This window comes from Lissotriton helveticus, chromosome 4_1 (genome assembly GCF_964261635.1).
Source record: "Lissotriton helveticus chromosome 4_1, aLisHel1.1, whole genome shotgun sequence".
In the NCBI taxonomy this organism is placed as follows: Eukaryota; Metazoa; Chordata; class Amphibia; order Caudata; family Salamandridae; genus Lissotriton; species Lissotriton helveticus.
This window is the reverse complement of record NC_136063.1, coordinates 1,671,116,153-1,671,139,365: the sequence shown is the minus strand read 5'-3', so window position 1 is coordinate 1,671,139,365 and position 23,213 is coordinate 1,671,116,153. Positions and strand designations below refer to the sequence as shown.

General features: G+C 34.0%; 18 non-coding genes across 18 annotated transcripts; 9 read left to right on the top strand and 9 right to left on the bottom strand.

Annotated features, from left to right (window-relative positions):
* The first annotated feature begins 657 nt into the window (after positions 1-657).
* On the top strand, positions 658-729 carry TRNAQ-CUG (transfer RNA glutamine (anticodon CUG)). The gene has a single exon. It is a non-coding gene; the product is annotated as a tRNA-Gln (tRNA).
* Positions 730-1,555: 826 nt separating this feature from the next.
* Positions 1,556-1,627, bottom strand: TRNAQ-UUG (transfer RNA glutamine (anticodon UUG)). Its single transcript has one exon. It is a non-coding gene; the product is annotated as a tRNA-Gln (tRNA).
* Positions 1,628-3,177: 1,550 nt separating this feature from the next.
* On the top strand, positions 3,178-3,249 carry TRNAQ-CUG (transfer RNA glutamine (anticodon CUG)). The gene has a single exon. It is a non-coding gene; the product is annotated as a tRNA-Gln (tRNA).
* An 826-nt stretch (positions 3,250-4,075) lies between these two features.
* Positions 4,076-4,147, bottom strand: TRNAQ-UUG (transfer RNA glutamine (anticodon UUG)). Its single transcript has one exon. It is a non-coding gene; the product is annotated as a tRNA-Gln (tRNA).
* Positions 4,148-5,697: 1,550 nt separating this feature from the next.
* Positions 5,698-5,769, top strand: TRNAQ-CUG (transfer RNA glutamine (anticodon CUG)). Its single transcript has one exon. It is a non-coding gene; the product is annotated as a tRNA-Gln (tRNA).
* An 826-nt stretch (positions 5,770-6,595) lies between these two features.
* Positions 6,596-6,667, bottom strand: TRNAQ-UUG (transfer RNA glutamine (anticodon UUG)). The gene has a single exon. It is a non-coding gene; the product is annotated as a tRNA-Gln (tRNA).
* A 1,550-nt stretch (positions 6,668-8,217) lies between these two features.
* TRNAQ-CUG (transfer RNA glutamine (anticodon CUG)) lies at positions 8,218-8,289 on the top strand. The gene has a single exon. It is a non-coding gene; the product is annotated as a tRNA-Gln (tRNA).
* Positions 8,290-9,115: 826 nt separating this feature from the next.
* Positions 9,116-9,187, bottom strand: TRNAQ-UUG (transfer RNA glutamine (anticodon UUG)). Its single transcript has one exon. It is a non-coding gene; the product is annotated as a tRNA-Gln (tRNA).
* A 1,551-nt stretch (positions 9,188-10,738) lies between these two features.
* Positions 10,739-10,810, top strand: TRNAQ-CUG (transfer RNA glutamine (anticodon CUG)). The gene has a single exon. It is a non-coding gene; the product is annotated as a tRNA-Gln (tRNA).
* An 826-nt stretch (positions 10,811-11,636) lies between these two features.
* Positions 11,637-11,708, bottom strand: TRNAQ-UUG (transfer RNA glutamine (anticodon UUG)). Its single transcript has one exon. It is a non-coding gene; the product is annotated as a tRNA-Gln (tRNA).
* A 1,550-nt stretch (positions 11,709-13,258) lies between these two features.
* On the top strand, positions 13,259-13,330 carry TRNAQ-CUG (transfer RNA glutamine (anticodon CUG)). The gene has a single exon. It is a non-coding gene; the product is annotated as a tRNA-Gln (tRNA).
* An 824-nt stretch (positions 13,331-14,154) lies between these two features.
* On the bottom strand, positions 14,155-14,226 carry TRNAQ-UUG (transfer RNA glutamine (anticodon UUG)). The gene has a single exon. It is a non-coding gene; the product is annotated as a tRNA-Gln (tRNA).
* A 1,550-nt stretch (positions 14,227-15,776) lies between these two features.
* TRNAQ-CUG (transfer RNA glutamine (anticodon CUG)) lies at positions 15,777-15,848 on the top strand. Its single transcript has one exon. It is a non-coding gene; the product is annotated as a tRNA-Gln (tRNA).
* Positions 15,849-16,674: 826 nt separating this feature from the next.
* Positions 16,675-16,746, bottom strand: TRNAQ-UUG (transfer RNA glutamine (anticodon UUG)). The gene has a single exon. It is a non-coding gene; the product is annotated as a tRNA-Gln (tRNA).
* A 1,551-nt stretch (positions 16,747-18,297) lies between these two features.
* TRNAQ-CUG (transfer RNA glutamine (anticodon CUG)) lies at positions 18,298-18,369 on the top strand. Its single transcript has one exon. It is a non-coding gene; the product is annotated as a tRNA-Gln (tRNA).
* Positions 18,370-19,195: 826 nt separating this feature from the next.
* Positions 19,196-19,267, bottom strand: TRNAQ-UUG (transfer RNA glutamine (anticodon UUG)). Its single transcript has one exon. It is a non-coding gene; the product is annotated as a tRNA-Gln (tRNA).
* Positions 19,268-20,817: 1,550 nt separating this feature from the next.
* On the top strand, positions 20,818-20,889 carry TRNAQ-CUG (transfer RNA glutamine (anticodon CUG)). Its single transcript has one exon. It is a non-coding gene; the product is annotated as a tRNA-Gln (tRNA).
* An 824-nt stretch (positions 20,890-21,713) lies between these two features.
* Positions 21,714-21,785, bottom strand: TRNAQ-UUG (transfer RNA glutamine (anticodon UUG)). The gene has a single exon. It is a non-coding gene; the product is annotated as a tRNA-Gln (tRNA).
* Between the last annotated feature and the right edge of the window lie 1,428 nt (positions 21,786-23,213).

Below are 23,213 nucleotides of genomic sequence, written 5' to 3'. Positions count from 1 at the left end.
ACACTTCTCTTTCAAAATGTGCTAAATTCGCCTTATCAATAGCGCAGAAAGCTTCAAAAAGGGATGCTGGGAATCAGGCCTCTGAAATGCATTTCAGAAAAACAGGATAGGATTTCTTAATGTCACACTATTTTGTGTAGCAATGTGATGTAAACGTATTATAATGTTTGTATTTCTGTAACTTGTTCAAGCTGATGGACGTTTTGAAAGGAATCAATAATTGTCTCTTTCAACCTACTGGTGTTGGATTTGAGCTATCAATAAACAAAGGTGACAGAAATAGAAAAGGTCAAGAGTAATAAAATAGTACCCCCAAGATTTGGACTGGTACCTTTGCATGCAAAGTCCAACGTGCCAATCATTGCTCTTTGGCGCAGCCCATGTGAGAGACAAAGAAATGGGTGTATTAGTTTGGAAATGTAAAATGTTTTAATATGTTACAGTCAAAGATGATCATTATGATATAACTTGCCTATCCTGATAAACGTTTGCATATTTAACACTGTTAAGGAGAATGTATCTGAACAGAATCAAATCACATTATAGCTCTTTACACTATGAGCATTCAACAGAGATATCGTTTCATCAATGTAAGAAATGCCCCCGCACTAATGCGCTCTCTTTTGTCTCAATGGAAAAATGACTCATGTATGGGAGGGTTCCATGGTGTAATGGTTAGCACTCTGGACTCTGAATCCAGCGATCCGAGTTCAAATCTCGGTGGGACCTGCTTGAATTATGAGATTTACTATTTCACCCATTTCTTAGAATCTGGTCTTGGAAAAACATAACGTCAATGTTTTATACTGATACTTATCAACGTATAAGTATGCATCTATGTATACATAGCTATATCCGTCTAGATAGCGATAAGACTATATAAAGAAATCAATTATTCATAAACATATGTATTGAAGCTGAAAACTAAAAACTGTTGTTTCCCATCCACAATTTAAACGTTAGGTTCATTTCCTCTCTCATCTATATGACCAGTAATGAGATAGTTAATTTTTGCTGATTTCTTATATGACAACATGCTTGACTTACACAGTGCATTTAATTGTGAATTTCTTTGAAAGAGAAATTCAGATTATTACCTTTGACACGTCTTTCGAAAGATTTTACTTTATGGTTATGGATTTACTTTAGAAAATCAGAGTATAAATATATGTGTGTCTGAATTTCACGATTGTTATTCAAAACGTCATATCTTCTGTCCCCATAATACACAATTTGATTCCTCAAGTTTTGTTTTAATGAAGGATTTCCAATTAAAAAGTTCCATCTTCCCCTTATCAATAACAGTAAGATTTAAGAAAGTAATATCTTGCATCAGCCCCCTGTGATGAGTTTGAGAAAACAGAGTCAGCTTGCAAAATGTCTCATTATTTTGAGCCATTTAATTTCCATGTTTTCTAAAAGTTCTATCATTTGCTCACATCGAATAGACTTTCAGAATACAATCAATAAATTAATGTTTCACTCTACCCGTGTTAGATTTGTGATATTTATGAATACACTTGACAGAAAAAGATTTGATCAACAGTCATGAAAGTGGTCCCACCGAGATTTGAACTAGGATCCTTGGATTCAAAGTCCAAAGTGCTAACCATTACACCATGGAACCTCCCATGTGACAAGGGAGCAAATTGCTGCAGCAATGTGAACATTTCAAAGTTTTTAATGTTCTACAGTCAAAGACCAACAGAATGTTATTACTTTTCTATTCTGTTCAACTTTTGCATATTGAACTATGTTAGGGAAGGATGTTGCCCAGAGGACTCAAGTAACGCTATCACTCTGTTGAACAGTACTTTTTATGTGAGATATGATTTTGCAATAAAATATAAGATTCCCCCGTGAATGCAATCTCTTCTCTCAAAATGAAAAGCTCAACCTGGTACAGGTGGTTTGATGGTATCAGGCTTAGCACTCTAGACTCTGAAAACCGGGATCTGAGTACAAATCACAGTGGGACTTATCTAAACTTTACGATTTTCTTTTTCCATTCAGTTCTTAGAATTATTAATTGGAAAAACATCTCATTTACTTATAAACTTGTACATATCCACTTTACACGTATGTATCTCCCTATATCTTGCTATATGTCTCTGTATATTTATAGGACAACATAAACACATACATTATAAAAATGCATATAATTAGTAGAGGTGAAAATAATGAAAAGTTGTTGCCTCTCCACATTTGAAACATGAGCTTCTTCTCCTTACTCTTCTATATGTCAAGAAATTGAGATAGTCACTTTTTACTCAATTTTGATCTAACAATATAGTTGATTTATACAAAGCATATCATATGATTTGTGAATAATCTTAAAAGAGAAAATTAGATCAGTACCTGTGAGGCCTCCAAGCAAAAGCTTATGTTTCACGATTGCAGATCGACTGTTGAAAATCAGCATGAAAAACGTTTTATTTCACAATTTCCATACTAATATACAAAAACATTTGTACTATCTGAATGATACCGTCATTGTGGTTCTCTAGGTTTGATTTAAGAACACTTCTCTTTCAAAATGTGCTAAATTCGCCTTATCAATAGCGCAGAAAGCTTCAAAAAGGGATGCTGGGAATCAGGCCTCTGAAATGCATTTCAGAAAAACAGGATAGGATTTCTTAATGTCACACTATTTTGTGTAGCAATGTGATGTAAACGTATTATAATGTTTGTATTTCTGTAACTTGTTCAAGCTGATGGACGTTTTGAAAGGAATCAATAATTGTCTCTTTCAACCTACTGGTGTTGGATTTGAGCTATCAATAAACAAAGGTGACAGAAATAGAAAAGGTCAAGAGTAATAAAATAGTACCCCCAAGATTTGGACTGGTACCTTTGCATGCAAAGTCCAACGTGCCAATCATTGCTCTTTGGCGCAGCCCATGTGAGAGACAAAGAAATGGGTGTATTAGTTTGGAAATGTAAAATGTTTTAATATGTTACAGTCAAAGATGATCATTATGATATAACTTGCCTATCCTGATAAACGTTTGCATATTTAACACTGTTAAGGAGAATGTATCTGAACAGAATCAAATCACATTATAGCTCTTTACACTATGAGCATTCAACAGAGATATCGTTTCATCAATGTAAGAAATGCCCCCGCACTAATGCGCTCTCTTTTGTCTCAATGGAAAAATGACTCATGTATGGGAGGGTTCCATGGTGTAATGGTTAGCACTCTGGACTCTGAATCCAGCGATCCGAGTTCAAATCTCGGTGGGACCTGCTTGAATTATGAGATTTACTATTTCACCCATTTCTTAGAATCTGGTCTTGGAAAAACATAACGTCAATGTTTTATACTGATACTTATCAACGTATAAGTATGCATCTATGTATACATAGCTATATCCGTCTAGATAGCGATAAGACTATATAAAGAAATCAATTATTCATAAACATATGTATTGAAGCTGAAAACTAAAAACTGTTGTTTCCCATCCACAATTTAAACGTTAGGTTCATTTCCTCTCTCATCTATATGACCAGTAATGAGATAGTTAATTTTTGCTGATTTCTTATATGACAACATGCTTGACTTACACAGTGCATTTAATTGTGAATTTCTTTGAAAGAGAAATTCAGATTATTACCTTTGACACGTCTTTCGAAAGATGTTACTTTATGGTTATGGATTTACTTTAGAAAATCAGAGTGTAAATATATGTGTGTCTGAATTTCACGATTGTTATTCAAAACGTCATATCTTCTGTCCCCATAATACACAATTTGATTCCTCAAGTTTTGTTTTAATGAAGGATTTCCAATTAAAAAGTTCCATCTTCCCCTTATCAATAACAGTAAGATTTAAGAAAGTAATATCTTGCATCAGCCCCCTGTGATGAGTTTGAGAAAACAGAGTCAGCTCGCAAAATGTCTCATTATTTTGAGCCATTTAATTTCCATGTTTTCTAAAAGTTCTATCATTTGCTCACATCGAATAGACTTTCAGAATACAATCAATAAATTAATGTTTCACTCTACCCGTGTTAGATTTGTGATATTTATGAATACACTTGACAGAAAAAGATTTGATCAACAGTCATGAAAGTGGTCCCACCGAGATTTGAACTCGGATCCTTGGATTCAAAGTCCAAAGTGCTAACCATTACACCATGGAACCTCCCATGTGACAAGGGAGCAAATTGCTGCAGCAATGTGAACATTTCAAAGTTTTTAATGTTCTACAGTCAAAGACCAACAGAATGTTATTACTTTTCTATTCTGTTCAACTTTTGCATATTGAACTATGTTAGGGAAGGATGTTGCCCAGAGGACTCAAGTAACGCTATCACTCTGTTGAACAGTACTTTTTATGTGAGATATGATTTTGCAATAAAATATAAGATTCCCCCGTGAATGCAATCTCTTCTCTCAAAATGAAAAGCTCAACCTGGTACAGGTGGTTTGATGGTATCATGCTTAGCACTCTAGACTCTGAAAACCGGGATCTGAGTACAAATCACAGTGGGACTTATCTAAACTTTACGATTTTCTTTTTCCATTCAGTTCTTAGAATTATTAATTGGAAAAACATCTCATTTACTTATAAACTTGTACATATCCACTTTACACGTATGTATCTCCCTATATCTTGCTATATGTCTCTGTATATTTATAGGACAACATAAACACATACATTATAAAAATGCATATAATTAGTAGAGGTGAAAATAATGAAAAGTTGTTGCCTCTCCACATTTGAAACATGAGCTTCTTCTCCTTACTCTTCTATATGTCAAGAAATTGAGATAGTCACTTTTTACTCAATTTTGATCTAACAATATAGTTGATTTATACAAAGCATATCATATGATTTGTGAATAATCTTAAAAGAGAAAATTAGATCAGTACCTGTGAGGCCTCCAAGCAAAAGCTTATGTTTCACGATTGCAGATCGACTGTTGAAAATCAGCATGAAAAACGTTTTATTTCACAATTTCCATACTAATATACAAAAACATTTGTACTATCTGAATGATACCGTCATTGTGGTTCTCTAGGTTTGATTTAAGAACACTTCTCTTTCAAAATGTGCTAAATTCGCCTTATCAATAGCGCAGAAAGCTTCAAAAAGGGATGCTGGGAATCAGGCCTCTGAAATGCATTTCAGAAAAACAGGATAGGATTTCTTAATGTCACACTATTTTGTGTAGCAATGTGATGTAAACGTATTATAATGTTTGTATTTCTGTAACTTGTTCAAGCTGATGGACGTTTTGAAAGGAATCAATAATTGTCTCTTTCAACCTACTGGTGTTGGATTTGAGCTATCAATAAACAAAGGTGACAGAAATAGAAAAGGTCAAGAGTAATAAAATAGTACCCCCAAGATTTGGACTGGTACCTTTGCATGCAAAGTCCAACGTGCCAATCATTGCTCTTTGGCGCAGCCCATGTGAGAGACAAAGAAATGGGTGTATTAGTTTGGAAATGTAAAATGTTTTAATATGTTACAGTCAAAGATGATCATTATGATATAACTTGCCTATCCTGATAAACGTTTGCATATTTAACACTGTTAAGGAGAATGTATCTGAACAGAATCAAATCACATTATAGCTCTTTACACTATGAGCATTCAACAGAGATATCGTTTCATCAATGTAAGAAATGCCCCCGCACTAATGCGCTCTCTTTTGTCTCAATGGAAAAATGACTCATGTATGGGAGGGTTCCATGGTGTAATGGTTAGCACTCTGGACTCTGAATCCAGCGATCCGAGTTCAAATCTCGGTGGGACCTGCTTGAATTATGAGATTTACTATTTCACCCATTTCTTAGAATCTGGTCTTGGAAAAACATAACGTCAATGTTTTATACTGATACTTATCAACGTATAAGTATGCATCTATGTATACATAGCTATATCCGTCTAGATAGCGATAAGACTATATAAAGAAATCAATTATTCATAAACATATGTATTGAAGCTGAAAACTAAAAACTGTTGTTTCCCATCCACAATTTAAACGTTAGGTTCATTTCCTCTCTCATCTATATGACCAGTAATGAGATAGTTAATTTTTGCTGATTTCTTATATGACAACATGCTTGACTTACACAGTGCATTTAATTGTGAATTTCTTTGAAAGAGAAATTCAGATTATTACCTTTGACACGTCTTTCGAAAGATGTTACTTTATGGTTATGGATTTACTTTAGAAAATCAGAGTGTAAATATATGTGTGTCTGAATTTCACGATTGTTATTCAAAACGTCATATCTTCTGTCCCCATAATACACAATTTGATTCCTCAAGTTTTGTTTTAATGAAGGATTTCCAATTAAAAAGTTCCATCTTCCCCTTATCAATAACAGTAAGATTTAAGAAAGTAATATCTTGCATCAGCCCCCTGTGATGAGTTTGAGAAAACAGAGTCAGCTCGCAAAATGTCTCATTATTTTGAGCCATTTAATTTCCATGTTTTCTAAAAGTTCTATCATTTGCTCACATCGAATAGACTTTCAGAATACAATCAATAAATTAATGTTTCACTCTACCCGTGTTAGATTTGTGATATTTATGAATACACTTGACAGAAAAAGATTTGATCAACAGTCATGAAAGTGGTCCCACCGACATTTGAACTCGGATCCTTGGATTCAAAGTCCAAAGTGCTAACCATTACACCATGGAACCTCCCATGTGACAAGGGAGCAAATTGCTGCAGCAATGTGAACATTTCAAAGTTTTTAATGTTCTACAGTCAAAGACCAACAGAATGTTATTACTTTTCTATTCTGTTCAACTTTTGCATATTGAACTATGTTAGGGAAGGATGTTGCCCAGAGGACTCAAGTAACGCTATCACTCTGTTGAACAGTACTTTTTATGTGAGATATGATTTTGCAATAAAATATAAGATTCCCCCGTGAATGCAATTTCTTCTCTCAAAATGAAAAGCTCAACCTGGTACAGGTGGTTTGATGGTATCATGCTTAGCACTCTAGACTCTGAAAACCGGGATCTGAGTACAAATCACAGTGGGACTTATCTAAACTTTACGATTTTCTTTTTCCATTCAGTTCTTAGAATTATTAATTGGAAAAACATCTCATTTACTTATAAACTTGTACATATCCACTTTACACGTATGTATCTCCCTATATCTTGCTATATGTCTCTGTATATTTATAGGACAACATAAACACATACATTATAAAAATGCATATAATTAGTAGAGGTGAAAATAATGAAAAGTTGTTGCCTCTCCACATTTGAAACATGAGCTTCTTCTCCTTACTCTTCTATATGTCAAGAAATTGAGATAGTCACTTTTTACTCAATTTTGATCTAACAATATAGTTGATTTATACAAAGCATATCATATGATTTGTGAATAATCTTAAAAGAGAAAATTAGATCAGTACCTGTGAGGCCTCCAAGCAAAAGCTTATGTTTCACGATTGCAGATCGACTGTTGAAAATCAGCATGAAAAACGCTTTATTTCACAATTTCCATACTAATATACAAAAACATTTGTACTATCTGAATGATACCGTCATTGTGGTTCTCTAGGTTTGATTTAAGAACACTTCTCTTTCAAAATGTGCTAAATTCGCCTTATCAATAGCGCAGAAAGCTTCAAAAAGGGATGCTGGGAATCAGGCCTCTGAAATGCATTTCAGAAAAACAGGATAGGATTTCTTAATGTCACACTATTTTGTGTAGCAATGTGATGTAAACGTATTATAATGTTTGTATTTCTGTAACTTGTTCAAGCTGATGGACGTTTTGAAAGGAATCAATAATTGTCTCTTTCAACCTACTGGTGTTGGATTTGAGCTATCAATAAACAAAGGTGACAGAAATAGAAAAGGTCAAGAGTAATAAAATAGTACCCCCAAGATTTGGACTGGTACCTTTGCATGCAAAGTCCAACGTGCCAATCATTGCTCTTTGGCGCAGCCCATGTGAGAGACAAAGAAATGGGTGTATTAGTTTGGAAATGTAAAATGTTTTAATATGTTACAGTCAAAGATGATCATTATGATATAACTTGCCTATCCTGATAAACGTTTGCATATTTAACACTGTTAAGGAGAATGTATCTGAACAGAATCAAATCACATTATAGCTCTTTACACTATGAGCATTCAACAGAGATATCGTTTCATCAATGTAAGAAATGCCCCCGCACTAATGCGCTCTCTTTTGTCTCAATGGAAAAATGACTCATGTATGGGAGGGTTCCATGGTGTAATGGTTAGCACTCTGGACTCTGAATCCAGCGATCCGAGTTCAAATCTCGGTGGGACCTGCTTGAATTATGAGATTTACTATTTCACCCATTTCTTAGAATCTGGTCTTGGAAAAACATAACGTCAATGTTTTATACTGATACTTATCAACGTATAAGTATGCATCTATGTATACATAGCTATATCCGTCTAGATAGCGATAAGACTATATAAAGAAATCAATTATTCATAAACATATGTATTGAAGCTGAAAACTAAAAACTGTTGTTTCCCATCCACAATTTAAACGTTAGGTTCATTTCCTCTCTCATCTATATGACCAGTAATGAGATAGTTAATTTTTGCTGATTTCTTATATGACAACATGCTTGACTTACACAGTGCATTTAATTGTGAATTTCTTTGAAAGAGAAATTCAGATTATTACCTTTGACACGTCTTTCGAAAGATTTTACTTTATGGTTATGGATTTACTTTAGAAAATCAGAGTGTAAATATATGTGTGTCTGAATTTCACGATTGTTATTCAAAACGTCATATCTTCTGTCCCCATAATACACAATTTGATTCCTCAAGTTTTGTTTTAATGAAGGATTTCCAATTAAAAAGTTCCATCTTCCCCTTATCAATAACAGTAAGATTTAAGAAAGTAATATCTTGCATCAGCCCCCTGTGATGAGTTTGAGAAAACAGAGTCAGCTCGCAAAATGTCTCATTATTTTGAGCCATTTAATTTCCATGTTTTCTAAAAGTTCTATCATTTGCTCACATCGAATAGACTTTCAGAATACAATCAATAAATTAATGTTTCACTCTACCCGTGTTAGATTTGTGATATTTATGAATACACTTGACAGAAAAAGATTTGATCAACAGTCATGAAAGTGGTCCCACCGACATTTGAACTCGGATCCTTGGATTCAAAGTCCAAAGTGCTAACCATTACACCATGGAACCTCCCATGTGACAAGGGAGCAAATTGCTGCAGCAATGTGAACATTTCAAAGTTTTTAATGTTCTACAGTCAAAGACCAACAGAATGTTATTACTTTTCTATTCTGTTCAACTTTTGCATATTGAACTATGTTAGGGAAGGATGTTGCCCAGAGGACTCAAGTAACGCTATCACTCTGTTGAACAGTACTTTTTTATGTGAGATATGATTTTGCAATAAAATATAAGATTCCCCCGTGAATGCAATCTCTTCTCTCAAAATGAAAAGCTCAACCTGGTACAGGTGGTTTGATGGTATCATGCTTAGCACTCTAGACTCTGAAAACCGGGATCTGAGTACAAATCACAGTGGGACTTATCTAAACTTTACGATTTTCTTTTTCCATTCAGTTCTTAGAATTATTAATTGGAAAAACATCTCATTTACTTATAAACTTGTACATATCCACTTTACACGTATGTATCTCCCTATATCTTGCTATATGTCTCTGTATATTTATAGGACAACATAAACACATACATTATAAAAATGCATATAATTAGTAGAGGTGAAAATAATGAAAAGTTGTTGCCTCTCCACATTTGAAACATGAGCTTCTTCTCCTTACTCTTCTATATGTCAAGAAATTGAGATAGTCACTTTTTACTCAATTTTGATCTAACAATATAGTTGATTTATACAAAGCATATCATATGATTTGTGAATAATCTTAAAAGAGAAAATTAGATCAGTACCTGTGAGGCCTCCAAGCAAAAGCTTATGTTTCACGATTGCAGATCGACTGTTGAAAATCAGCATGAAAAACGTTTTATTTCACAATTTCCATACTAATATACAAAAACATTTGTACTATCTGAATGATACCGTCATTGTGGTTCTCTAGGTTTGATTTAAGAACACTTCTCTTTCAAAATGTGCTAAATTCGCCTTATCAATAGCGCAGAAAGCTTCAAAAAGGGATGCTGGGAATCAGGCCTCTGAAATGCATTTCAGAAAAACAGGATAGGATTTCTTAATGTCACACTATTTTGTGTAGCAATGTGATGTAAACGTATTATAATGTTTGTATTTCTGTAACTTGTTCAAGCTGATGGACGTTTTGAAAGGAATCAATAATTGTCTCTTTCAACCTACTGGTGTTGGATTTGAGCTATCAATAAACAAAGGTGACAGAAATAGAAAAGGTCAAGAGTAATAAAATAGTACCCCCAAGATTTGGACTGGTACCTTTGCATGCAAAGTCCAACGTGCCAATCATTGCTCTTTGGCGCAGCCCATGTGAGAGACAAAGAAATGGGTGTATTAGTTTGGAAATGTAAAATGTTTTAATATGTTACAGTCAAAGATGATCATTATGATATAACTTGCCTATCCTGATAAACGTTTGCATATTTAACACTGTTAAGGAGAATGTATCTGAACAGAATCAAATCACATTATAGCTCTTTACACTATGAGCATTCAACAGAGATATCGTTTCATCAATGTAAGAAATGCCCCCGCACTAATGCGCTCTCTTTTGTCTCAATGGAAAAATGACTCATGTATGGGAGGGTTCCATGGTGTAATGGTTAGCACTCTGGACTCTGAATCCAGCGATCCGAGTTCAAATCTCGGTGGGACCTGCTTGAATTATGAGATTTACTATTTCACCCATTTCTTAGAATCTGGTCTTGGAAAAACATAACGTCAATGTTTTATACTGATACTTATCAACGTATAAGTATGCATCTATGTATACATAGCTATATCCGTCTAGATAGCGATAAGACTATATAAAGAAATCAATTATTCATAAACATATGTATTGAAGCTGAAAACTAAAAACTGTTGTTTCCCATCCACAATTTAAACGTTAGGTTCATTTCCTCTCTCATCTATATGACCAGTAATGAGATAGTTAATTTTTGCTGATTTCTTATATGACAACATGCTTGACTTACACAGTGCATTTAATTGTGAATTTCTTTGAAAGAGAAATTCAGATTATTACCTTTGACACGTCTTTCGAAAGATTTTACTTTATGGTTATGGATTTACTTTAGAAAATCAGAGTGTAAATATATGTGTGTCTGAATTTCACGATTGTTATTCAAAACGTCATATCTTCTGTCCCCATAATACACAATTTGATTCCTCAAGTTTTGTTTTAATGAAGGATTTCCAATTAAAAAGTTCCATCTTCCCCTTATCAATAACAGTAAGATTTAAGAAAGTAATATCTTGCATCAGCCCCCTGTGATGAGTTTGAGAAAACAGAGTCAGCTCGCAAAATGTCTCATTATTTTGAGCCATTTAATTTCCATGTTTTCTAAAAGTTCTATCATTTGCTCACATCGAATAGACTTTCAGAATACAATCAATAAATTAATGTTTCACTCTACCCGTGTTAGATTTGTGATATTTATGAATACACTTGACAGAAAAAGATTTGATCAACAGTCATGAAAGTGGTCCCACCGAGATTTGAACTCGGATCCTTGGATTCAAAGTCCAAAGTGCTAACCATTACACCATGGAACCTCCCATGAGACAAGGGAGCAAATTGCTGCAGCAATGTGAACATTTCAAAGTTTTTAATGTTCTACAGTCAAAGACCAACAGAATGTTATTACTTTTCTATTCTGTTCAACTTTTGCATATTGAACTATGTTAGGGAAGGATGTTGCCCAGAGGACTCAAGTAACGCTATCACTCTGTTGAACAGTACTTTTTATGTGAGATATGATTTTGCAATAAAATATAAGATTCCCCCGTGAATGCAATCTCTTCTCTCAAAATGAAAAGCTCAACCTGGTACAGGTGGTTTGATGGTATCATGCTTAGCACTCTAGACTCTGAAAACCGGGATCTGAGTACAAATCACAGTGGGACTTATCTAAACTTTACGATTTTCTTTTTCCATTCAGTTCTTAGAATTATTAATTGGAAAAACATCTCATTTACTTATAAACTTGTACATATCCACTTTACACGTATGTATCTCCCTATATCTTGCTATATGTCTCTGTATATTTATAGGACAACATAAACACATACATTATAAAAATGCATATAATTAGTAGAGGTGAAAATAATGAAAAGTTGTTGCCTCTCCACATTTGAAACATGAGCTTCTTCTCCTTACTCTTCTATATGTCAAGAAATTGAGATAGTCACTTTTTACTCAATTTTGATCTAACAATATAGTTGATTTATACAAAGCATATCATATGATTTGTGAATAATCTTAAAAGAGAAAATTAGATCAGTACCTGTGAGGCCTCCAAGCAAAAGCTTATGTTTCACGATTGCAGATCGACTGTTGAAAATCAGCATGAAAAACGTTTTATTTCACAATTTCCATACTAATATACAAAAACATTTGTACTATCTGAATGATACCGTCATTGTGGTTCTCTAGGTTTGATTTAAGAACACTTCTCTTTCAAAATGTGCTAAATTCGCCTTATCAATAGCGCAGAAAGCTTCAAAAAGGGATGCTGGGAATCAGGCCTCTGAAATGCATTTCAGAAAAACAGGATAGGATTTCTTAATGTCACACTATTTTGTGTAGCAATGTGATGTAAACGTATTATAATGTTTGTATTTCTGTAACTTGTTCAAGCTGATGGACGTTTTGAAAGGAATCAATAATTGTCTCTTTCAACCTACTGGTGTTGGATTTGAGCTATCAATAAACAAAGGTGACAGAAATAGAAAAGGTCAAGAGTAATAAAATAGTACCCCCAAGATTTGGACTGGTACCTTTGCATGCAAAGTCCAACGTGCCAATCATTGCTCTTTGGCGCAGCCCATGTGAGAGACAAAGAAATGGGTGTATTAGTTTGGAAATGTAAAATGTTTTAATATGTTACAGTCAAAGATGATCATTATGATATAACTTGCCTATCCTGATAAACGTTTGCATATTTAACACTGTTAAGGAGAATGTATCTGAACAGAATCAAATCACATTATAGCTCTTTACACTATGAGCATTCAACAGAGATATCGTTTCATCAATGTAAGAAATGCCCCCGCACTAATGCGCTCTCTTTTGTCTCAATGGAAAAATGACTCATGTATGGGAGGGTTCCATGGTGTAATGGTTAGCACTCTGGACTCTGAATCCAGCGATCCGAGTTCAAATCTCGGTGGGACCTGCTTGAATTATGAGATTTACTATTTCACCCATTTCTTAGAATCTGGTCTTGGAAAAACATAACGTCAATGTTTTATACTGATACTTATCAACGTATAAGTATGCATCTATGTATACATAGCTATATCCGTCTAGATAGCGATAAGACTATATAAAGAAATCAATTATTCATAAACATATGTATTGAAGCTGAAAACTAAAAACTGTTGTTTCCCATCCACAATTTAAACGTTAGGTTCATTTCCTCTCTCATCTATATGACCAGTAATGAGATAATTAATTTTTGCTGATTTCTTATATGACAACATGCTTGACTTACACAGTGCATTTAATTGTGAATTTCTTTGAAAGAGAAATTCAGATTATTACCTTTGACACGTCTTTCGAAAGATGTTACTTTATGGTTATGGATTTACTTTAGAAAATCAGAGTGTAAATATATGTGTGTCTGAATTTCACGATTGTTATTCAAAACGTCATATCTTCTGTCCCCATAATACACAATTTGATTCCTCAAGTTTTGTTTTAATGAAGGATTTCCAATTAAAAAGTTCCATCTTCCCCTTATCAATAACAGTAAGATTTAAGAAAGTAATATCTTGCATCAGCCCCCTGTGATGAGTTTGAGAAAACAGAGTCAGCTCGCAAAATGTCTCATTATTTTGAGCCATTTAATTTCCGTTTTCTAAAAGTTCTATCATTTGCTCACATCGAATAGACTTTCAGAATACAATCAATAAATTAATGTTTCACTCTACCCGTGTTAGATTTGTGATATTTATGAATACACTTGACAGAAAAAGATTTGATCAACAGTCATGAAAGTGGTCCCACCGACATTTGAACTCGGATCCTTGGATTCAAAGTCCAAAGTGCTAACCATTACACCATGGAACCTCCCATGTGACAAGGGAGCAAATTGCTGCAGCAATGTGAACATTTCAAAGTTTTTAATGTTCTACAGTCAAAGACCAACAGAATGTTATTACTTTTCTATTCTGTTCAACTTTTGCATATTGAACTATGTTAGGGAAGGATGTTGCCCAGAGGACTCAAGTAACGCTATCACTCTGTTGAACAGTACTTTTTATGTGAGATATGATTTTGCAATAAAATATAAAATTCCCCCGTGAATGCAATCTCTTCTCTCAAAATGAAAAGCTCAACCTGGTACAGGTGGTTTGATGGTATCATGCTTAGCACTCTAGACTCTGAAAACCGGGATCTGAGTACAAATCACAGTGGGACTTATCTAAACTTTACGATTTTCTTTTTCCATTCAGTTCTTAGAATTATTAATTGGAAAAACATCTCATTTACTTATAAACTTGTACATATCCACTTTACACGTATGTATCTCCCTATATCTTGCTATATGTCTCTGTATATTTATAGGACAACATAAACACATACATTATAAAAATGCATATAATTAGTAGAGGTGAAAATAATGAAAAGTTGTTGCCTCTCCACATTTGAAACATGAGCTTCTTCTCCTTACTCTTCTATATGTCAAGAAATTGAGATAGTCACTTTTTACTCAATTTTGATCTAACAATATAGTTGATTTATACAAAGCATATCATATGATTTGTGAATAATCTTAAAAGAGAAAATTAGATCAGTACCTGTGAGGCCTCCAAGCAAAAGCTTATGTTTCACGATTGCAGATCGACTGTTGAAAATCAGCATGAAAAACGTTTTATTTCACAATTTCCATACTAATATACAAAAACATTTGTACTATCTGAATGATACCGTCATTGTGGTTCTCTAGGTTTGATTTAAGAACACTTCTCTTTCAAAATGTGCTAAATTCGCCTTATCAATAGCGCAGAAAGCTTCAAAAAGGGATGCTGGGAATCAGGCCTCTGAAATGCATTTCAGAAAAACAGGATAGGATTTCTTAATGTCACACTATTTTGTGTAGCAATGTGATGTAAACGTATTATAATGTTTGTATTTCTGTAACTTGTTCAAGCTGATGGACGTTTTGAAAGGAATCAATAATTGTCTCTTTCAACCTACTGGTGTTGGATTTGAGCTATCAATAAACAAAGGTGACAGAAATAGAAAAGGTCAAGAGTAATAAAATAGTACCCCCAAGATTTGGACTGGTACCTTTGCATGCAAAGTCCAACGTGCCAATCATTGCTCTTTGGCGCAGCCCATGTGAGAGACAAAGAAATGGGTGTATTAGTTTGGAAATGTAAAATGTTTTAATATGTTACAGTCAAAGATGATCATTATGATATAACTTGCCTATCCTGATAAACGTTTGCATATTTAACACTGTTAAGGAGAATGTATCTGAACAGAATCAAATCACATTATAGCTCTTTACACTATGAGCATTCAACAGAGATATCGTTTCATCAATGTAAGAAATGCCCCCGCACTAATGCGCTCTCTTTTGTCTCAATGGAAAAATGACTCATGTATGGGAGGGTTCCATGGTGTAATGGTTAGCACTCTGGACTCTGAATCCAGCGATCCGAGTTCAAATCTCGGTGGGACCTGCTTGAATTATGAGATTTACTATTTCACCCATTTCTTAGAATCTGGTCTTGGAAAAACATAACGTCAATGTTTTATACTGATACTTATCAACGTATAAGTATGCATCTATGTATACATAGCTATATCCGTCTAGATAGCGATAAGACTATATAAAGAAATCAATTATTCATACACATATGTATTGAAGCTGAAAACTAAAAACTGTTGTTTCCCATCCACAATTTAAACGTTAGGTTCATTTCCTCTCTCATCTATATGACCAGTAATGAGATAGTTAATTTTTGCTGATTTCTTATATGACAACATGCTTGACTTACACAGTGCATTTAATTGTGAATTTCTTTGAAAGAGAAATTCAGATTATTACCTTTGACACGTCTTTCGAAAGATTTTACTTTATGGTTATGGATTTACTTTAGAAAATCAGAGTGTAAATATATGTGTGTCTGAATTTCACGATTGTTATTCAAAACGTCATATCTTCTGTCCCCATAATACACAATTTGATTCCTCAAGTTTTGTTTTAATGAAGGATTTCCAATTAAAAAGTTCCATCTTCCCCTTATCAATAACAGTAAGATTTAAGAAAGTAATATCTTGCATCAGCCCCCTGTGATGAGTTTGAGAAAACAGAGTCAGCTCGCAAAATGTCTCATTATTTTGAGCCATTTAATTTCCATGTTTTCTAAAAGTTCTATCATTTGCTCACATCGAATAGACTTTCAGAATACAATCAATAAATTAATGTTTCACTCTACCCGTGTTAGATTTGTGATATTTATGAATACACTTGACAGAAAAAGATTTGATCAACAGTCATGAAAGTGGTCCCACCGAGATTTGAACTCGGATCCTTGGATTCAAAGTCCAAAGTGCTAACCATTACACCATGGAACCTCCCATGTGACAAGGGAGCAAATTGCTGCAGCAATGTGAACATTTCAAAGTTTTTAATGTTCTACAGTCAAAGACCAACAGAATGTTATTACTTTTCTATTCTGTTCAACTTTTGCATATTGAACTATGTTAGGGAAGGATGTTGCCCAGAGGACTCAAGTAACGCTATCACTCTGTTGAACAGTACTTTTTTATGTGAGATATGATTTTGCAATAAAATATAAGATTCCCCCGTGAATGCAATCTCTTCTCTCAAAATGAAAAGCTCAACCTGGTACAGGTGGTTTGATGGTATCATGCTTAGCACTCTAGACTCTGAAAACCGGGATCTGAGTACAAATCACAGTGGGACTTATCTAAACTTTACGATTTTCTTTTTCCATTCAGTTCTTAGAATTATTAATTGGAAAAACATCTCATTTACTTATAAACTTGTACATATCCACTTTACACGTATGTATCTCCCTATATCTTGCTATATGTCTCTGTATATTTATAGGACAACATAAACACATACATTATAAAAATGCATATAATTAGTAGAGGTGAAAATAATGAAAAGTTGTTGCCTCTCCACATTTGAAACATGAGCTTCTTCTCCTTACTCTTCTATATGTCAAGAAATTGAGATAGTCACTTTTTACTCAATTTTGATCTAACAATATAGTTGATTTATACAAAGCATATCATATGATTTGTGAATAATCTTAAAAGAGAAAATTAGATCAGTACCTGTGAGGCCTCCAAGCAAAAGCTTATGTTTCACGATTGCAGATCGACTGTTGAAAATCAGCATGAAAAACGTTTTATTTCACAATTTCCATACTAATATACAAAAACATTTGTACTATCTGAATGATACCGTCATTGTGGTTCTCTAGGTTTGATTTAAGAACACTTCTCTTTCAAAATGTGCTAAATTCGCCTTATCAATAGCGCAGAAAGCTTCAAAAAGGGATGCTGGGAATCAGGCCTCTGAAATGCATTTCAGAAAAACAGGATAGGATTTCTTAATGTCACACTATTTTGTGTAGCAATGTGATGTAAACATATTATAATGTTTGTATTTCTGTAACTTGTTCAAGCTGATGGACGTTTTGAAAGGAATCAATAATTGTCTCTTTCAACCTACTGGTGTTGGATTTGAGCTATCAATAAACAAAGGTGACAGAAATAGAAAAGGTCAAGAGTAATAAAATAGTACCCCCAAGATTTGGACTGGTACCTTTGCATGCAAAGTCCAACGTGCCAATCATTGCTCTTTGGCGCAGCCCATGTGAGAGACAAAGAAATGGGTGTATTAGTTTGGAAATGTAAAATGTTTTAATATGTTACAGTCAAAGATGATCATTATGATATAACTTGCCTATCCTGATAAACGTTTGCATATTTAACACTGTTAAGGAGAATGTATCTGAACAGAATCAAATCACATTATAGCTCTTTACACTATGAGCATTCAACAGAGATATCGTTTCATCAATGTAAGAAATGCCCCCGCACTAATGCGCTCTCTTTTGTCTCAATGGAAAAATGACTCATGTATGGGAGGGTTCCATGGTGTAATGGTTAGCACTCTGGACTCTGAATCCAGCGATCCGAGTTCAAATCTCGGTGGGACCTGCTTGAATTATGAGATTTACTATTTCACCCATTTCTTAGAATCTGGTCTTGGAAAAACATAACGTCAATGTTTTATACTGATACTTATCAACGTATAAGTATGCATCTATGTATACATAGCTATATCCGTCTAGATAGCGATAAGACTATATAAAGAAATCAATTATTCATAAACATATGTATTGAAGCTGAAAACTAAAAACTGTTGTTTCCCATCCACAATTTAAACGTTAGGTTCATTTCCTCTCTCATCTATATGACCAGTAATGAGATAGTTAATTTTTGCTGATTTCTTATATGACAACATGCTTGACTTACACAGTGCATTTAATTGTGAATTTCTTTGAAAGAGAAATTCAGATTATTACCTTTGACACGTCTTTCGAAAGATTTTACTTTATGGTTATGGATTTACTTTAGAAAATCAGAGTGTAAATATATGTGTGTCTGAATTTCACGATTGTTATTCAAAACGTCATATCTTCTGTCCCCATAATACACAATTTGATTCCTCAAGTTTTGTTTTAATGAAGGATTTCCAATTAAAAAGTTCCATCTTCCCCTTATCAATAACAGTAAGATTTAAGAAAGTAATATCTTGCATCAGCCCCCTGTGATGAGTTTGAGAAAACAGAGTCAGCTCGCAAAATGTCTCATTATTTTGAGCCATTTAATTTCCATGTTTTCTAAAAGTTCTATCATTTGCTCACATCGAATAGACTTTCAGAATACAATCAATAAATTAATGTTTCACTCTACCCGTGTTAGATTTGTGATATTTATGAATACACTTGACAGAAAAAGATTTGATCAACAGTCATGAAAGTGGTCCCACCGAGATTTGAACTCGGATCCTTGGATTCAAAGTCCAAAGTGCTAACCATTACACCATGGAACCTCCCATGTGACAAGGGAGCAAATTGCTGCAGCAATGTGAACATTTCAAAGTTTTTAATGTTCTACAGTCAAAGACCAACAGAATGTTATTACTTTTCTATTCTGTTCAACTTTTGCATATTGAACTATGTTAGGGAAGGATGTTGCCCAGAGGACTCAAGTAACGCTATCACTCTGTTGAACAGTACTTTTTATGTGAGATATGATTTTGCAATAAAATATAAGATTCCCCCGTGAATGCAATCTCTTCTCTCAAAATGAAAAGCTCAACCTGGTACAGGTGGTTTGATGGTATCATGCTTAGCACTCTAGACTCTGAAAACCGGGATCTGAGTACAAATCACAGTGGGACTTATCTAAACTTTACGATTTTCTTTTTCCATTCAGTTCTTAGAATTATTAATTGGAAAAACATCTCATTTACTTATAAACTTGTACATATCCACTTTACACGTATGTATCTCCCTATATCTTGCTATATGTCTCTGTATATTTATAGGACAACATAAACACATACATTATAAAAATGCATATAATTAGTAGAGGTGAAAATAATGAAAAGTTGTTGCCTCTCCACATTTGAAACATGAGCTTCTTCTCCTTACTCTTCTATATGTCAAGAAATTGAGATAGTCACTTTTTACTCAATTTTGATCTAACAATATAGTTGATTTATACAAAGCATATCATATGATTTGTGAATAATCTTAAAAGAGAAAATTAGATCAGTACCTGTGAGGCCTCCAAGCAAAAGCTTATGTTTCACGATTGCAGATCGACTGTTGAAAATCAGCATGAAAAACGTTTTATTTCACAATTTCCATACTAATATACAAAAACATTTGTACTATCTGAATGATACCGTCATTGTGGTTCTCTAGGTTTGATTTAAGAACACTTCTCTTTCAAAATGTGCTAAATTCGCCTTATCAATAGCGCAGAAAGCTTCAAAAAGGGATGCTGGGAATCAGGCCTCTGAAATGCATTTCAGAAAAACAGGATAGGATTTCTTAATGTCACACTATTTTGTGTAGCAATGTGATGTAAACGTATTATAATGTTTGTATTTCTGTAACTTGTTCAAGCTGATGGACGTTTTGAAAGGAATCAATAATTGTCTCTTTCAACCTACTGGTGTTGGATTTGAGCTATCAATAAACAAAGGTGACAGAAATAGAAAAGGTCAAGAGTAATAAAATAGTACCCCCAAGATTTGGACTGGTACCTTTGCATGCAAAGTCCAACGTGCCAATCATTGCTCTTTGGCGCAGCCCATGTGAGAGACAAAGAAATGGGTGTATTAGTTTGGAAATGTAAAATGTTTTAATATGTTACAGTCAAAGATGATCATTATGATATAACTTGCCTATCCTGATAAACGTTTGCATATTTAACACTGTTAAGGAGAATGTATCTGAACAGAATCAAATCACATTATAGCTCTTTACACTATGAGCATTCAACAGAGATATCGTTTCATCAATGTAAGAAATGCCCCCGCACTAATGCGCTCTCTTTTGTCTCAATGGAAAAATGACTCATGTATGGGAGGGTTCCATGGTGTAATGGTTAGCACTCTGGACTCTGAATCCAGCGATCCGAGTTCAAATCTCGGTGGGACCTGCTTGAATTATGAGATTTACTATTTCACCCATTTCTTAGAATCTGGTCTTGGAAAAACATAACGTCAATGTTTTATACTGATACTTATCAACGTATAAGTATGCATCTATGTATACATAGCTATATCCGTCTAGATAGCGATAAGACTATATAAAGAAATCAATTATTCATAAACATATGTATTGAAGCTGAAAACTAAAAACTGTTGTTTCCCATCCACAATTTAAACGTTAGGTTCATTTCCTCTCTCATCTATATGACCAGTAATGAGATAGTTAATTTTTGCTGATTTCTTATATGACAACATGCTTGACTTACACAGTGCATTTAATTGTGAATTTCTTTGAAAGAGAAATTCAGATTATTACCTTTGACACGTCTTTCGAAAGATGTTACTTTATGGTTATGGATTTACTTTAGAAAATCAGAGTGTAAATATATGTGTGTCTGAATTTCACGATTGTTATTCAAAACGTCATATCTTCTGTCCCCATAATACACAATTTGATTCCTCAAGTTTTGTTTTAATGAAGGATTTCCAATTAAAAAGTTCCATCTTCCCCTTATCAATAACAGTAAGATTTAAGAAAGTAATATCTTGCATCAGCCCCCTGTGATGAGTTTGAGAAAACAGAGTCAGCTCGCAAAATGTCTCATTATTTTGAGCCATTTAATTTCCGTTTTCTAAAAGTTCTATCATTTGCTCACATCGAATAGACTTTCAGAATACAATCAATAAATTAATGTTTCACTCTACCCGTGTTAGATTTGTGATATTTATGAATACACTTGACAGAAAAAGATTTGATCAACAGTCATGAAAGTGGTCCCACCGACATTTGAACTCGGATCCTTGGATTCAAAGTCCAAAGTGCTAACCATTACACCATGGAACCTCCCATGTGACAAGGGAGCAAATTGCTGCAGCAATGTGAACATTTCAAAGTTTTTAATGTTCTACAGTCAAAGACCAACAGAATGTTATTACTTTTCTATTCTGTTCAACTTTTGCATATTGAACTATGTTAGGGAAGGATGTTGCCCAGAGGACTCAAGTAACGCTATCACTCTGTTGAACAGTACTTTTTATGTGAGATATGATTTTGCAATAAAATATAAAATTCCCCCGTGAATGCAATCTCTTCTCTCAAAATGAAAAGCTCAACCTGGTACAGGTGGTTTGATGGTATCATGCTTAGCACTCTAGACTCTGAAAACCGGGATCTGAGTACAAATCACAGTGGGACTTATCTAAACTTTACGATTTTCTTTTTCCATTCAGTTCTTAGAATTATTAATTGGAAAAACATCTCATTTACTTATAAACTTGTACATATCCACTTTACACGTATGTATCTCCCTATATCTTGCTATATGTCTCTGTATATTTATAGGACAACATAAACACATACATTATAAAAATGCATATAATTAGTAGAGGTGAAAATAATGAAAAGTTGTTGCCTCTCCACATTTGAAACATGAGCTTCTTCTCCTTACTCTTCTATATGTCAAGAAATTGAGATAGTCACTTTTTACTCAATTTTGATCTAACAATATAGTTGATTTATACAAAGCATATCATATGATTTGTGAATAATCTTAAAAGAGAAAATTAGATCAGTACCTGTGAGGCCTCCAAGCAAAAGCTTATGTTTCACGATTGCAGATCGACTGTTGAAAATCAGCATGAAAAACGTTTTATTTCACAATTTCCATACTAATATACAAAAACATTTGTACTATCTGAATGATACCGTCATTGTGGTTCTCTAGGTTTGATTTAAGAACACTTCTCTTTCAAAATGTGCTAAATTCGCCTTATCAATAGCGCAGAAAGCTTCAAAAAGGGATGCTGGGAATCAGGCCTCTGAAATGCATTTCAGAAAAACAGGATAGGATTTCTTAATGTCACACTATTTTGTGTAGCAATGTGATGTAAACGTATTATAATGTTTGTATTTCTGTAACTTGTTCAAGCTGATGGACGTTTTGAAAGGAATCAATAATTGTCTCTTTCAACCTACTGGTGTTGGATTTGAGCTATCAATAAACAAAGGTGACAGAAATAGAAAAGGTCAAGAGTAATAAAATAGTACCCCCAAGATTTGGACTGGTACCTTTGCATGCAAAGTCCAACGTGCCAATCATTGCTCTTTGGCGCAGCCCATGTGAGAGACAAAGAAATGGGTGTATTAGTTTGGAAATGTAAAATGTTTTAATATGTTACAGTCAAAGATGATCATTATGATATAACTTGCCTATCCTGATAAACGTTTGCATATTTAACACTGTTAAGGAGAATGTATCTGAACAGAATCAAA